Consider the following 16,216-nt stretch of genomic DNA (forward strand, 5'->3'; position numbering starts at 1 on the left):
GCTTTGTCAGCGCTGCCCTCTCCCCGCCATCACACTGACCTTGGAGGCCTGTAGTGCGCCCAGCCAGACTTTGACACACACCTTTTACTCAGCATAGGCCCACAAGCTGTCCCCACTTCTCAGAGGAGGAGGCTGAGTCTCAGAAAGGTGAAGTGGATCTCGCCCCCAGGGTGTGGTGTGCAGCGTGGGCTTGCCTGGCTCCGGAGGGCAGGGACCTTCGCTGGCCTGGGCACCACGGTGTCCCCTTCGCCTTTGCACCTGTGTGCCTGTGCGTTTTCCTCATATGTCTAATAGAGGAGCGGATGGATCATTCAATCAGCCCATGGCGACAGAGGCCCTTCCTTCCGTTAGTCAAGCATTTTTGACGCCAATGGGTTCTACGTACGATGTGACTCAACGAAATCATAAAACAATACGTATCCTTTCTACAGAGGATGCTCTGACTGGCAGAACCCCAAGGGGATCACCCACTGCGATAGACTGAATGTGTTCCCTCACACTCCAAATTTGTATGTTAAAATCCTACCCCCCCACAGAGATGGCATTGGAGGGCGGGGGCTTCTGGAGGTGCATAGGTCTTCAAGATGGAGCCCCCCCTGCCTTATAAATGGCCCCAGAGGGCTCCCTCACTCCTACCATATAAGGACACAGCAAGATGACTGACTATGAACGAGGAAGCTGGTATCACCAGACACCGAATCTGTTGGCACCTTGATCTTGGACTTCCAGCCTCCAGAACTATGAGAAATAAATACTGTTTATAAGCTCCCCGCCCCCCCACCCCCACCCAGGCTGTGGGATTCTGTTATAGCAGCCCCAGAATGGATTAAGCCACCAGCAGGTCTCAGTCCTCACATTTGAAAACCAGTGCTGCCTATCCCAGGTCTTTAACCTTGAACCTGGGTCTCTAGATGAACTGCGGTGGGGGAGGGGTGGTCCATGAACCCCCTAAACTCTGGTGCAAGTGAATGCGTCCATGTCTTTTTTCTGGGCGGAGTCCAGAGTTTTGATCATGTTCCTCAGATTCTGAATGGAGTTAAGAACTACAGGCACACGGGACACCTGGGTGGCTCAGTGGATTAAAGCCTCTTCCTTCGGCTCAGATCACGATCCCAGGGTCCTGGGATCGAGCCCCACATCAGGCTCTCTGCTTGGCGGGGAGCCTGCTTCCCCCTCTCTCTCTGCCTGCCTCTCTGCCTACTTGTGGTCTCTGTCTGTTAAATAAATAAATAAAATCTTTAAAAAAAAAAAAAAAAACTACAGGCACAGCGATGTCCCCTGTCCTGGGAATCGGAATGCTTGGGGACCTCCCATGCCGAGCCCAACCCCCAGTGCCCCCGAAAGGCCCTGCCTGGGGTGGCTAGCTGTGATCTTGCCAGGTGGGCACGTGGCACCCCATGGTGGAAAATCTCACAGCACACTGGGGGTATTTACAAGAAGAGGCCCCCCCCAACCCTGCATCCATGGGGAAGGCTTCCCAGAGAAGACGGCATTTCAGATGGGTCTTGAAGCATGAATAAGAGTTTGCCCAGTGACACAGTGGGAACAGGCATGCCCACTCATGTCATTAGTCCCTTTCTTATCACACGTCCCATGTATTATAAGGAGCTAGAACTGACTCTTCCCAGTTCCCCGCTAGACCGGCTTTCCTTAAATGTAGAGACACCCTCTCAGCTTTGAACTGTCTCCTCGTCCCTTCACACAGCACAGGCTCTGCCTCAGTGTTTGAAGCGTTGAATGAATCAGAGGAGCCCGGAGGGGCCAATTCTCAATGCAAAGGGGGGTGAATTGCTGATAGCAGAAATTCAAGCCACTCTCGCTCAGAAAGACCGCTCACCTCCGAACCTGTGAGCCTCTCTCAGGAGGTCCAGTTAGAGGCCAAGCCTCTTCTGAGGCCCGGACCCCTCCCTGCCCTTTCTTCCTGATGACCTCCCCCAGTCCCTTGGTTCCTGTCTATCCCTGCCTCTCCCTACAGAAAACCCTGAGAGTAAAAGAAAGCCTCCGATATCCTCACTCTGAGCCCACACTGAGCCTGGATCATCTCCCGTGGGACCTGCCATCTGCCTGCCCTAGCCAGACACTACCTTTAAGATGCAAAGCTTCTGGAAAGGAAAGGCACCCCAACTTGGAGCAAACACCCCTGGGTGGGTGAGCCTGCCAGTTTGCCCCTGCCCGAGGACCTTGGATTCCTAAAGGCTCTGAGCACCAGGCCTGGCAATGATGTGGAGAATGGCAAAGATCCCCTTGGCATTGGCTCCTCCCAAGGATACCCCAGGCTCATTGGGCTCAGAGCAGCCCTCCCTGATCCTCCAGCCCCAACCTGTCATCACCCCAGGACCTCATCAGCCCTCCTGAGCCTGGGACCCTGGCACTAGGAAGAAGCTATCTGGACTCTGGGCTCATAGGATCCTACCAGTTCCTCCAGCTCCTTGTTATTTACCCCAGCTGCTAGGTTCCAGGCAAAGCCAGTGACACACCGCATCCTATGGGGTCTTATGGGAGAGGGACTAGTGTTGTCCCCACCATTAGACAGGGTGCAAAGAAGAGGCCACACAGTCCTGGTCACACAGCTAGAAAGGGGCAGACCTGGGAGGACCTGAAGGTCCTCCTCAACCACACACACACACACACACACACACTCCTCCATTTCACAGGCCAGCAGACTGAGGCTGGGCCTTGGGAAGGCCCCCAGCTGGCATCCCATTTTCCCCACCAGCCTATGCAGAGTTCCCCTCCCTGTTCCTCGGGTTCTTGAACTATTAAGATCGTGGGCTCAAACCCCTGGAATCTTAGGATCCTAAAAATAGAATGTAATTTCTTAGAACGGAGTTATGGAGGCCGAGATCTTTAGACTCCGTGTCCTTGAATCGGAATGTCAGAATTCCTGAATGCCAGAATCGGCCCTCTTCCACCTGGAATTGTGCACTCTGAGACCTTGGAGTTCTTTCTGGCTTCCTCAGCCTGGGAGCCCTACGTCACCCATCGGTCCACCTTGCCGCCCTATGCGCGCATCCTCCTACTGCATCCCTGTGGGGCAGCCAATCACAGATCAGGGCCGGAGGAGGCAGGCTCCTGAGAGAGGAGCAGGGAGCTGGGCAAACCTAATATCCAGTATGCGGGGACAGATGCCCCCAGGGAAGCCCAGAGGGAGCTCTGAGGATGGGCCCCCACCCCGCTCAGACACACGCGTGTACACTGCACGCACACACACGTGCTAACACACAGGGCCCCGGGAACACAGCATACCCAGCCAGGCCCTGCCCTTGTACTGGGCGGGGGATGCCACAGACCCTCCCAAAACTGCCTGCTACCCCAGAAGACTATGCCTCTACCCTCATCTGGTCTCATCTTTCTTGTCAAAGTTGAACAGGCTGGGCGCCAGAAGGAGGAAAATTACAGCTTCCCGTGGGCATAAGCCAACCCACAATTTAGGTGCCGTCCTTTCTTTAAGGAGCTGGAGTCCTGTGCATGATCTAGTTCATGCTGGGGGAGGAGGGACTTTTCCTCCTTGTCTGGTTTATCTTTGGCACAAGCTTGCCTGAAAGCTGGGGGCGGACTCCTCGGAGGACTGTTCGAGAGGGGACAAAGGCCCAGAGACAGCAAGTGGCTGTCCTGAGCCACACAGCAATTCAGGACAGCCCCTCAGAGATGCCAGACACCCCAACCACTTTCCATTCGTCTGCCCCCATCCGCTTACCCTCTTGAGCCCTGGCTCAGGGGTGCGGGAACCCTGAGCTACTTAGTTCTTCAGCCCCAGCACCTGGCGCAGTGCCCAGCAGTGGGAAATGAGGGCAGACCAGGCAGGTCAGCAAGTAGAACTCGGAGCGAGGCGAGGCATTGCTCCCGGGCACAGGGCTCAGACCCACATCAAGAGATCCTCACAAAGCCCAGGACAGAGGATTTTTAGAGAGGAGGACGCTGAGTCTCAGAGAAGTTCGGTAACTTGTCCAAGGTCACTAGCTGGTGAGTGCGAGACCAGAATTCAAACCCGGTTCTGTCTGTTCCTCAACCGTCAGTACCTCCTGGCCCTGCTGGCTTCCCTTGAAGGCCCCCGGCTGAGAGGAATCCAGGACCAGGACCTGGGATGGCCCTGAAGCCTGCAGGCTGATGCTCCCCAGCCAACCGAGTTCTGCTTTACCTCTGCAACCCCGCGCCTTCCCCCCAAAGATCTAGACTGTGCTAATCAGTGCCAACAGACTCACTCCCATTCCAGGCCTGGGTGTGACCCCCAGGAACACACCCCGCAAGCCCTGGACTGGAGGTTTGGGCTCTGCCACGGAATGATAATCCCTAATTACTGTGCGACCTTGGGCAAATCGCTTCCTGTCTCTGGACCTCAGTTTCCACCTGTTCCAATGAAGACAGGTAGATCCACCTCCCAGGGTTTCTGTAAAGATTAAATGGGAGTGTGCTGAGCATGGTGCCCAGCACAGAGGGGGAGCTCAGGGAAGCTGGCCCCGGGGCCGAGGCCCAGGTTTTCTTCCAGAGCTCGGACACTCGGCTGCTGTGTGATTCCAGTATTCTAGAATCATGGCATGAGAATCTGAGACGAACTTGTCCCTACCCCCCACAGCCCACCAAGAGGTCACAGGGAGGCCTTCTTCCTCCCTGGGCCTGCCCACTCTCTCCCAGTCCCCAGCCGCAGCTTTCCAAGCTCATGCCAGGCAGAGGATGGGCTCCAGCACCCCACCCTCAGGGACCCCCCCCCAGGCCCCAGCCTCCTTACCTGCCCATGGGGTTGCCGCCAGGCTGGTTACCATTCTGCTGCCCCCTCTCCCTGCCCAGTCCCCAAGTGCCCAGAGCACCCTTAGCTGAGGTCCCCACACACTGCCCACTTCTGGACAGCTTACGGCCCGAGCCCCTTCCTAGGCTTGCAGCGGCCACGGCTGCCCACAGAGACTCTCCTATCTGGTCTCTGGCCCTGACTTTCCACGGGCGCCTGGTGCGTCACCCCCCATCTCCAGGACACGTCCTGGAGAAGGGGGGGTTAGAGGCACAGAGGGGGGTCTGTGGGCAGGACCTCAGTGTGGGGGTGGACAGAGAAACTCCCAAGGAAAAGAAAAGGGGAGCAGGGACTGTCGGAAGCCAATAGAAATAGAGGGGAGAGGGGGGTCGGTCGGAGGTGGAGAGAGAGGCAGAGGGAGAAGAGGGTGAGTGGGTGGAAAGCCAGAATGAGGGGGAGTGATAAGAAATGCGTGTCAGGAAGAAGAGAAACAGGAGCAAAGAGGAGAGAAGGGGCGAGAGGGAGATGCAGAGAGAGGCAGGGATGGAGAGCGGAGAAGGAGGAAGGAGAAGGAGGGGGTGGCAGGCAGAGTGACAGAGAGGGATTGTGCCACAGATGGTGACATGGAGAGCCAGGGAAGGAGGGAGCAGGAGTGGGGGGAGGGTGCGGGAGGGGCCGGAGAGCAGGTGCAGGGAGGGGGGAGGGGCGGCAGGTTAGGGAAGGAGTGAGGGGGATGGAGGCAGACCCTGTTACCGAGGAGATTTGGCCACCCACGCTGGCCCTGGCTCTGGCAAGGGGAGGGGAGGTGGGGGGGGGGGGGGAAGAGGAGAGTGTGGTGCTCAGAAAAGCTGGGTGCCCCCCTAGGCCACCGTGGCACATATCCCCCAGGGCGACAGCTCAGTCCCGAGGCCAGACAGGTGAAGGGATTGGGCAGTGCTGGGAGGGCAGGGGGCAAGCACTGGGCTGTGAGTCCACGGTCCTGGGAACAGGCTGGACACCAGCCAGAGGAAGGGTGGGTGGGGCAGCCTGGAGAGCCCAGGGCGTTGGGGGGGTGGAGGGGGGTTGTGGAAAGACAGGGTAAAGAATACATATTTCAGGCTTTTGGGGGCCAAGGGCAGAATCAAAGATATTACACAGGAGAAAACAAATGTCCACTGTTTATAAATTGACACAGTTCAAAATGTAGTAATAATTGAGGGCAACATTGTATGACCCAGGTCTGCTACTGAGAAGAGTGGAATTCTCTGGGCCGGGGGACGCCATGCTAATTAGAGTTCAGGTTAGTATTTCCTATCCTCAGATCGGTTGCAAATGCTTATCTACAAACTCCATTAGGAGTCAGCAGCCTGGACAAAGGCAGGTGGCGGGCAGACTTGGCCAACACGTGGTCTAGGTACTCTGCCCGGGGCCTGAGCGGCCCCTGGATGTGTACTCCGGCTCCGTTGACCCAACTTGAGACCACCAGTGTGAGTCGACCCTCCTCTGGGCCTGTTTCCTCATCGGGATCGTTGGGAGATTGGACTGAATCATTCCTAAGCTCCTCTTTCGATGGGACCATTATAAACGTCTGGGGGTCAATTAGCAGTGGCAGCTTTGAATGAACCCCCACCCCCTGCTTCACAGGCATTGGCCACGGCGGTGGGGAGCAGAGCAGGGTATCCGGTTTACAGATGGGAAGCTGGGTCCCAGAGAGGGAAAGCGATCACACAGCCAGCGAGTGGAGAGAGGAGGGCCCCATGTTAACGGTGTGTTGCTAAGCACCTTCCCCGCAGAGCAGCCTTGCCCCTGCTCAGAGGGCGAGGGGGGACCAGTCAGAGAAGGGAGGAAGGAAGGGCAGTGAGTCTTGCTTGAGCACCTGCGGTGTGCCAGGCACCATCCAGACACCTTCCCATGGCGCTCCATTCCTCACGACTGGGGCAGGGCACGCTTTGTCACAAGGCACCCCGGGCTGGGAAGGAGTAGGTCCTCAGACAGGCCAGCATCAGATTTTTCCAGAAGAGCTGCTCTGGCTGCCGCAGCACACAATAGGACTAGGAACACATCTACTTTCAGAGGCTTCTGGAGGCCCCGTTCCTCTATGCTGTCCTTCCACCTGCGAGGGGTCGTAGGCAAGCCAGCCCCTCCCTCCAGCCCCACTGTTCTGTCTGTGCAAGTTCCTGAAGAGTAGGGGGGCTCCAGAGAGCTTCTGGGAGGGGGGGAGGGAGGGAGGGGTTTCCAGGGCTCTGTCCCTCTCCTGCCCGAGGCCCAGCTAGGGCTTCTCATCCCCCTCAGAATTAGGCCCACCCGGTGCAGCCCTCCAGGCTTTATAGCCTGTTAGCCTTGCCTCAGGCCCTGGCCTTCTCCTCTGCTCATTTCCTTCTTCCCTGAGCTCCAGGCACACCCAACCTCGCCCATTCATTCATTCATTCATTGACTCTAGACGGGCAGTTCAGGCCTCTGGGATAGTGAGAGGGACAGAGCAGTATTTAGGGAGAGGGCCCAGGTGGAAAGCAGAGTGGCTGCAGGGGAGGGAGGCAGGGGAGGCGGCGGAGGGCCCTGTCTCAGTCCGCATGGGTCGAGAGCTTCACAGGTGGGAGCAGAGGAACTTCTTGACCTAATTTCTGTTCTTCGAAGGCTCACCAGTCAGGTACTGGTGACAGTGTTGGTCTCCGCAGGGCCTTTGCACAGGCTGCGCCCCCACCCTGGCCACACTCCTCACGTAACGCCACTATGTGGGAGATGAAGTCCTCCCTGAGGTGGACTCCTCCTGGAGGCTTCCCCGTCCTAGATTAGCTAGGCCTCTCCTCTAGACTTCCCAGCGACCCCAGCCTCACCATGTCCCAGGCCTGGCACCAGCTGGCACAGAGTAGGTGTTCACTGTGTGTCTATGGAAGAGAAGAAGATGGGTGGACATCAAGCAGCAGGGTGTGGAGGAGGGGAGACTGTAATCCGTCAAATGTCTGCTGGGGGCTGAGGGGTGGTAAGGGGTCCTGGGCAGCAGGCTGGGGCAGGTGTGGCCTGAGTCAGACAGCGTCCCCCAGCCAGGGGCCTTACCCAAGCTGATGTAACCCAGGGATCCCTGATCGATCTCTCCTCCTGAGGTGGCAGGGCAGAAAGAGGATGTGCGACTCCATGCCTGTGAGCCCTGGGAGGCTGGGGATGCTAGGTGTCAAAGCCGGGAGGTGGCCCCACCTGGCCTGGCATCGAGGTCCTGGAGCATGAGAACCTCTGGCCTCAGGCCTGGCACGTCAGTGCTGTCATATCTGCCTAGTATCCTGGAGGGACTGCCTGGACTGCCTCTCAAAACCAGGACAGTGCTATGTCTGCCCCATCACACCCTGACCTCCCCTAGATCATGTCTGGGGCCGTGTCTCCACCCTCAGACTAGAGGGCTTCACCCTCAGACTAGAGACCAGGGACTGCGTCTCTGCCATCAGACAGGTGGTTTCCCAGAATTTGGGGCCCAGGTTCCTCCCATTCCTGAGAGCCCAGATGGTGCTGTCTCCTCACCAACCGTGGTGTAGGCTGGGGGCCTGAGCTACTGATGCTCCACTCACTGGCTGTGTGACCTCGGATATGTGACTTAGCCTCTCTGAGCCTCTGTCCCTCAGCTTCAACACCTGCTGCGCAGGGGTGGTGAGATAATAAAATTAGTTAATCCCTATATACTGCAGTAGTTCCCAGGGACGCTGAGAAGCTGCAGGCAGCGTGAACCCCCCTGTCCTCCTCTGTGGCGGGGACAGAAGGGCTAGCCATCTGCACAGGTGCACCTCAGCCCCTGCTCTGGCCCAGTCAAGCAGCGTGACTCTGTGAAACCCCTCTGCTAACTTCCTCCTTCGGTAGAATGTGTCCACCTTCCTGTCTGGCCCTGGGTTCTTATGATGGTCAAACGGAGGAAATGCCTGCGGGCTCCTGGCCCCCAGCACCACGCTTCATGGCTTCTACCTCGGACTCTCTGCTTTCTGACCTGATCACTGCTCTCCATCCCCCAAGTATCCCTTCTGGGCCAAGCCACAATGGCCTCATCCGTCCCCCTCCTTCTGCCCTTGCCCCACCTCCTCAGTGGGGAGAGTGAGTCCTTTAAAAAATAAGTCATGCCGGTTCCTTCCTCCTTGAGACCCTCTAGGGCCATGGGCTGGCTGCTGTAGAATGAAATCCTCTATCCTTTCTGTGGCCTGAGGGGCCCACGGAACCTGCCTCTGCCTGCTTCCTTCTCACTCACCCCTGGGGCTTGGCTAAAAATAAAGGCAAATAAAAAGTAATTGCATTACAGATTAAAAAAGAAGACAGAGGAGGGAGCATCAGAGAATGGGAAGGCAAAGTACTGTTTGCAAGTAAATTTTTTAAAAACCAAAGTGATAAAAAGACTTCTAAGAGCAGAAAATAGCTGTCCTCACGTGGCCTTGACCCTTCCTGATCCTGAAGGCAATTCTACCCTCCGAGCTCTTCCTCCTCATATTTTCTCCATCTTGCCAAATATTGGATTTATTTTTCTAGCTCCCGATCCCCCAATTTTGTCCATTATCTACTGACTTCCTACTACGGTAGATGAGGATTGTAGATTTCTTACACACTCTGGTCCCTTCTCTCCACCCTCTCCATGAAAGGACATTTTCAGTTAAGGGTGTGTTCAGTGGTTTCATTAGGAATGGACTGTAAACATTATTTTCCGCCCAGCCTGGAGTTCATAATTGTTTCACTTTTTTCATTTACTTTGTTGTTGTTGTTGTTGTTTTTAATATCTCAGTTTTGTAGGACTCTGTACTTGCAAACACTCCTCTGCTTTTTAAAAAGCTAACAGGGGAGTTTCCAGGGTCTGAGCCCGGTGAGGATTTCTGCCTGGATGCATCTAAACTGCTCCCCTCTGTCCTGGTTGTCCTCTGTGCCTGTGCGAGGCTGCTGCCCTGAGAGTCTCCCTTTAATGCTCTATCATCAATTCCCTTCAGCATTTTCCTGTGTTAGATCCCATTTCTTGAACCTTCCTCCTTAGTAGTTTACTCCCTGATTTTGTGGGTGCACATCTTCTGGTAAGTTCCTGAGCAAGTGCATATGTTCAAAAAGAGTTCATCCTCCTCACACATCATATGATAGCTGGGCTGGGTATAGAAATCTAGGTTGCGAATTATGTGAACTCAAAGGATGGAAGGCATCTGTCCATATGTCGAGCTCCCAGTACCACTCTTTTTTAAATTTAATTTTAATTTAAAAAAATTTTATTAAACATTTTAATTTTAAAATTTTTATTTTAATTTTTTAAATTTTTTAATGTTTAAAATTTTTATTTAAATTTCACTTAGTTAACATACAGTGCCATATTGGTTTCTGGAGTAGAATTCAGTGACTCATCATTTACATACAACACCCAGTGCTTATCACAAGAAGTGTCCTCCTTAATACCCTTCACCATCTATCCCATCCCCCCACCCACCTCCTTTGTCAAGCCTCAGTTTGTTCTCTATTGTTAACAGTCTCTAATGGTTTATTTTCCTTTCTCCTTTCCCTCCCACCCCTTCCCATATGTTCATTTGTTTCTTTCTTAAATTCCGCATATGAGTGAGATCATATGGTATTTGGTCTTTCTCTGACTGACCTATTTCACTTAGTATAATACATTCCAGCCCCATCTGTGTAATTGCAAATGGCAGAATTTCATTCTTTTTTGATGGCTGAGTAATATTCCATCATATATGTATAACCTCTTCTTTATCCATTTGTCCATCACTGGAGATTTGGACTCTCCACGGTTTGTCTTCACAGTACCATTCCTATTTTCAAACCATTGTGTGTAACCTGAGGTTGTTTTCCCTTTATTCTGGAAACTTCTAGGATCTTTGCTTTATCCCTAAATTTCTGTTTGGAAATGCTTGTGTTGTGCCTCCCCCAATACAACCCCTCACAACATGGTCCCCCCACCAAGTGTTTGGGGGTACTTAGTGAACTCTTTCAATCTGAAAATTTGTGTTCTTCAGTTCTGGACAAGATTTTTTTTCCTTTCTTTTTTTTAGAGATTTTATTTACTTATTTATTCATTTGAGAGAGAGAGAGAGAGGAGAAGCAGAGGGAGATGGACAAGCAGACTCCGAGCTAAGCACAGAGCCCAGTATGGGGCTCAATCCCATGAACCCAAGACCATGACCCAAGCCAAAATCAAGAGTCAGACCCACTGCTGACTGAGCCCCCCGAGGCGACCCTGGACAAGATTTTTCTATTATTTTCTTTTGAACCTCCTATTATTCACCTATTGGCCTCCTGGAGTAACCCTGTGATTTTCTTTTTGTTCACTTTTACCATCTTATTCTCCCTTCTAGGAGTTGTTTTTATTATTGTTGTTGCTCAGTCTGTTTTAGCTTCCAAAACTTGTATTTAAAAAAATTTTAATAAACACATTTCTAATTTCTTTTTTTTTTTATTTTATTTTTTAGGGTGCCTGAGTGGCTCAGTTGATTAAGCGACTGCCTTTGGCTTAGGTCATGATCCTGGAGTCCCAGGATCGAGCCCTGTATCAGGCTCCCAGCTCCACAGGGAGTCTGCTTCTCCCTCTGACATTTTTCCCTCTTATGTTCTCTCTCACTTACTCTCTCTCTCTCAAATGGATAAATAAAATCGTTTTTTAAAAAAATGATTTTATTTTTTATTTGTCAGAGAGAGAGAGCACAAGCAGGGGGAGCAGCAGGCAGAGGGAGAAGCGGGCTCCCTGCTGAGCAAGGAGCCCAATATGTGACTCAATCCCAGGGTCCTGGGATCATGACCCAAGCCAAAGGCAGATGCTTAGCCAAATGAGCCACCCTGGCATCCCACGTTTCTAATTTCTAAGAGCTCTTCTCTGTTTTCTGATTGTTCTCTTGTTATGGTCTTCTGTATTTATTGTGGGTGTGATAGGTGTCCTTCTCTCCCCAAGGATAACAGTGATGATTTCTTTTAATTTTTCTTCTGCTCACTGCCTTGTCTCTATTTCTTGCTAGTTCCTTTCCCCCGGTTTGTTTGATTGGGTCTCTTTCACAACAGTTTCCCTCAATTGTCCCTTCATCTTTGTTACCCATTCATTTTTCAGAATGAAATATTAAAGCTCAGATCGGGAGCTCCATGTCAAAGGGTAGAGCTTGCAAAATAGCGAACATCTCTGGAGGGATAGCTGGCTCTTTGGTCAAGGATACCTACCTGTTACTGAATATCAGCCTCTGTAAGACTTTTCTCTAGGGGGGTCAGATCCTGGCCACAGATTCCCGTCTGGAATAAGTACATGCCTGGGTTCTAGCGTTCCTGAACTCAGCCAGGGAAGGGGCTAGCCCTTTGAGTATTCAGACTTCCACTGAATTCCCCTGCATCAGTCTGCTATTGCTGTGTAACAGACAACCACACAGACCTCTACAGTGCCCAACAATAAGCATTTCTTTTACTTCACACCTTCAGGTCAGCTGGGATGGGTTGATCTAGGCGGGGCTAAGCTAAGCAGATATGCTTTGAGCAGCAAGTCAGCTGGATACCTCTGCCCTTATGTTCCTGGCACCAGTGGGCTTACCAAGGCATGTTCTTTCATCAGGGCAAGAGAGCATGCCCAAGGGTACAAGCACAACTAGGCTCACTTATGATGCACAGGCTAACATCCCCCGGGCAAAAGAGCAAGTCACAAGGCCAAAGCTAGCATCCAGTGGAATGGGCAAGTAGCTCCGCCCCTGGAGGTGGGCATTGAAGGAGTGATATCTGCCAAGCATAACCAAACCACTACATCCCAAATAATCAGTCTGGGGCCTCACCCCCCACCTGCCCTGTAGCTGGCATCCTTGGGTCCAGAAATCTCTGGTTGGATCTTCGCACCCAGCCTAAGGACGGGTGGTTGCCCGGCTGCATAATGTAGTGGGGAGGCCCTGCAGGTCTGATCGCTCCTTAAACAAACTTACAGATAACCCACCAGTTTTCAGCCTCCCGCCTTGCCATCTGTGGTGTCTGGATCCCCTACTTCAGGGCCTCCCAGGGGTTCTGCAAGGTCAGTCGGTTTGCATCTCTCCCACCTCCAACCCCCCCACCCTGCCCCAAAACAGCAGGCGCTTAAGTTTGCCTTCCCTGGGCTCTGTTAAATCATTTACCACCCCTCCATCTGCTCTCCAGACTTGTATGCTGTGGTTCAGGGTCACAGGTGTCTCCTGGTTTCTTTGAAGATGAGAGTTTATGTTTCTGTTTCATGTTCTCCTTATTGTCATGGTTCTTTTTCAGCAAGGGGGACAGGGCTGAAACATCTCTACCCCGGCACCTTGAAACCAAAATCTCATCCTTGCTGTTGCATTCGCTTCTGCGGTATGTGGATCAACCACATGGCGGGGGTTGATTTGCTCATCTGTCTGTCTCATTAGCCCCTGAGCCCCCAGGGAGCAGAGGGCGGGATCTCACCATCTCTGCACCTCCAGCCCCCACACAGCTTGGCATGGAGCCCAGGGTTAGTACATGAACTGAACTTCAAATTACATGGATGACTGCTCATCATCTCACCTACCTTAGGGCCTTCAGAAGTCTTCTAGAACCATCTGAGATCCCTGTCTCCCTCCCCAGAGCCTACCCTACCTTCCCTCTTACAGCCCATGAGACCCAGGTGGAGTCAGATGTCCCCAGAGGTGGCTATGTCTCTGTTGGGGAGTTAAGAGGATAGGGAGGAGAGGGGGAAAAAATCAAAGGAAGAGATAACAGGGACCTTAGCCCCGGAAAAGTCACTGTTTTAGTATACCATGGTATTGTTTCTCATGATTTTACAAGTTCGCTGAACTCAGTTGGAAGTTCTGCCTCATGTGATTTTGGCTGGGACCATCATCATCCGGGGACTTGACTGATTTCTGATGCGCGTAACAGGTCCCTTGGCAAGGACGGCTGGAAGGCTGGGCTCAGCTGGGTCACTGGACAAGCTGGGTCTCTCTCTCCATTAAAGTCTATTCTTCCATCTGCTTACTCATTTACATAAACAACATGCACTTATCCAGCATCCACGACGTGCCAGCTACTTGCTAGGGTCATGGTGAGCCATCCAAGCAGGTCATTTCTCAGGGCTCTCTGCTGGCTCTGAAGGGCTCCCCTCCCTGGGCTGCGAGCTCCTAGGAACAAGCCCATGTTTGACCCACCCTCAAACCCTGTGTTTGCTGCACAGTCCCCATAATGATTCGCTAAATGAGTAGATGACTGAATGAAACCATGGTCATACAAGCATTTGTTAAGGCAAGAGGCGCACATCGTGGCATCTGAGAGGCACAGCTGTTTGTAAATGAGAAGGAGCCCCTGAGCTGCGCCTGGCGGGGACAGCGGATGCAGGGAGGCCCATGAGGTGGTCACGGCTACCCTCCAGAGAAGAGATGCAAAAAGCCCGGAACAGGGAGCAGAAGCGGGGCCAGATAAAGGGGTGGAGTTAACATACAACGAGATGCCAGATTTTCCAGTTTTGGTGACCATTGGATGCTGGGCGAGGGAATTAGGTGAGCCAGGGGGACCCCCAGGCCTCGCTTTGGAGGAAGGAGCAAGGAGCAGCCAGGCACTGAGACCAGAAGCCCCAAATGAAGTAGCTCATCCGGCAGGTGCTTTCCACGCCCACCAGGAAATGATGTCATGGCAAGGCTCCCAGTCTGATGCCCTGATGCCTAGCCCGGGCCTAGTCCTGCTGCTAGGTGGGTGTTCAGGGATGGCTGCCTTTGGAGTGAAGAATAACCAAGTTGTCAGCTTCTGCCCACAACCAGCAGCTCTTCCTGTTTCAAAACCAGCTCCTCACCTACTCCCCTGGAGGTTTCTCTTTCCTATCAAAAGGGCCTCTGGTGCTCAGCCACTTCGCAAAACAGAAGTGAGTGACTCACCCCAATGTCCAGTGATCGCTGGACACAATGATACAGTGGAAAGAGCACGGGGTTAAGAAACCTAAAATCTCAGTTACAATGCTGTCAGCTAACAGTAACGGAGGCCTGACCCACCACAGTGTATACCATCCGTGGTTTCATTTTCCTTTTGTTCCTATAACAAGGCAGATTTTGACATTGGCTCAGCTGCCGACCAAAGGTGTCAAGGATCCAGGCTCTTTTAATTTTTCTGCTCCTCCATTCTGAACATGTTAGCGTGTATCTTCATGTTTGTGGTTTCAAGTGAGTACAATGGCTGCTGCAGCTCCAGACATCACATCAGTATTCCTCAGGGAAGGGGATGGGACAAAGGGCAGTGTCCATTATTTGGTGGTAGAGAACAAACACTGTTGCAGAAGTCACCTCTCCAGCTGACTCACCCTTGCCTTTTGGGCCAGCGCTGTGTACCCTTGGGACCCCAGCTGCAAAGCAGGCTAGGAAAACAAGAGTTTTAGTCTGGGGCTGGACACCATACTGTTCTGCACAGAACTAGGTGTCTGTTAGAAAGAAGGATGGGGGTAGTGGAAGAAGGTGGGAGAGTAGAGTGTCTGCCGGGGTGAATTGAGCTCTAGCTCTGGCTCCCATTCCCTCCTGGGCCTCAGCAAAACCCAGTGGCTAGAACCTCCTTTGGAAGGCTCCTAGGGATTAAATGAGATAATTTGTGCTAGGTGAGAACACACAGAGGCAAGAGAATTTATTTACTGACGTTACTGGCATAAAGCAAGGACTGTGCCCACTGGGATGGGCTCCCAGGAAGAGATGTAGGGCAGAGCCCCGGCCCCTCCCCTCCCCCCACCCTCTGCTTGCCCTCTACATGCAGGGAAGTTCGAGGAGCAGAGGAAATCATTCGAGGAAAAGAGGACCAGACCAGGGTGTGGAAGGGCGTGGATGAAAGAGGTCTCAAAGTGGTTTTGAGGAAATGAGAGTTCAGTCCCAGGGTGGAGGGGAGGAGAGAGGGAGGGGAGCGTGACCCGCCCCCGGGGCCCACCAGAAAGGGGCCCAGATTTATCGGAGGGCCCAGGAGGGTTGGGAGCAAAAAAGGCTCTCCTCCAACTTTGGCCGACTGGAGGGGGCGCCCCAGGGCTTCTAAACAACAAACGTATTCGGTGTGGGGTCTGTGTGTGCGTCATGTGTGTGTGGGTTTTTCACGGGGGTGGTTGGTTTCCAAGGAGAAGTAACCTTAAAAACATAAAGGCCTTGTCTGAGCTGAAACTGAGAAGCGCCACGGGGTCCCCCCACCCCCGCAACCCAAGCCCTTCCAGGAGGCCCGTGAGCTGGCGCGCCGCCTCCCGAACTTCAGGACAAAGAGGGCAGCCCTGGGGGGTCAGAAGGTAGAAACCCAAAGCATTGGGGGCTTAGATCTCTCTTTTTATTCCTTCCCTGCAGCTTCTCTAGAGAGTCAGCCCACAAGGGCAGGGACTCGTGCGCACTGCTGGACCCCGCACCTAGAACAGAGTGAGAAGGTGCTCAAAAAATGTGCATTGAACGCACGGGTGCGTCTGGGGTAGGGAGGAGTAATCATCCCCCCGCGCAAAAGGCCGACACTTGCAAAGGAGCAAACACTACGGTGGGACCTGCTCCACACCAGGTGCTGTCGGACTTGACAGATGAACTTAACTCCTTTCAACAGCTCCTCCTTCTCTCGTAAAGA

This window comes from Lutra lutra, chromosome 8 (assembly GCF_902655055.1).
Source record: "Lutra lutra chromosome 8, mLutLut1.2, whole genome shotgun sequence".
Classification (NCBI taxonomy): Eukaryota; Metazoa; Chordata; class Mammalia; order Carnivora; family Mustelidae; genus Lutra; species Lutra lutra.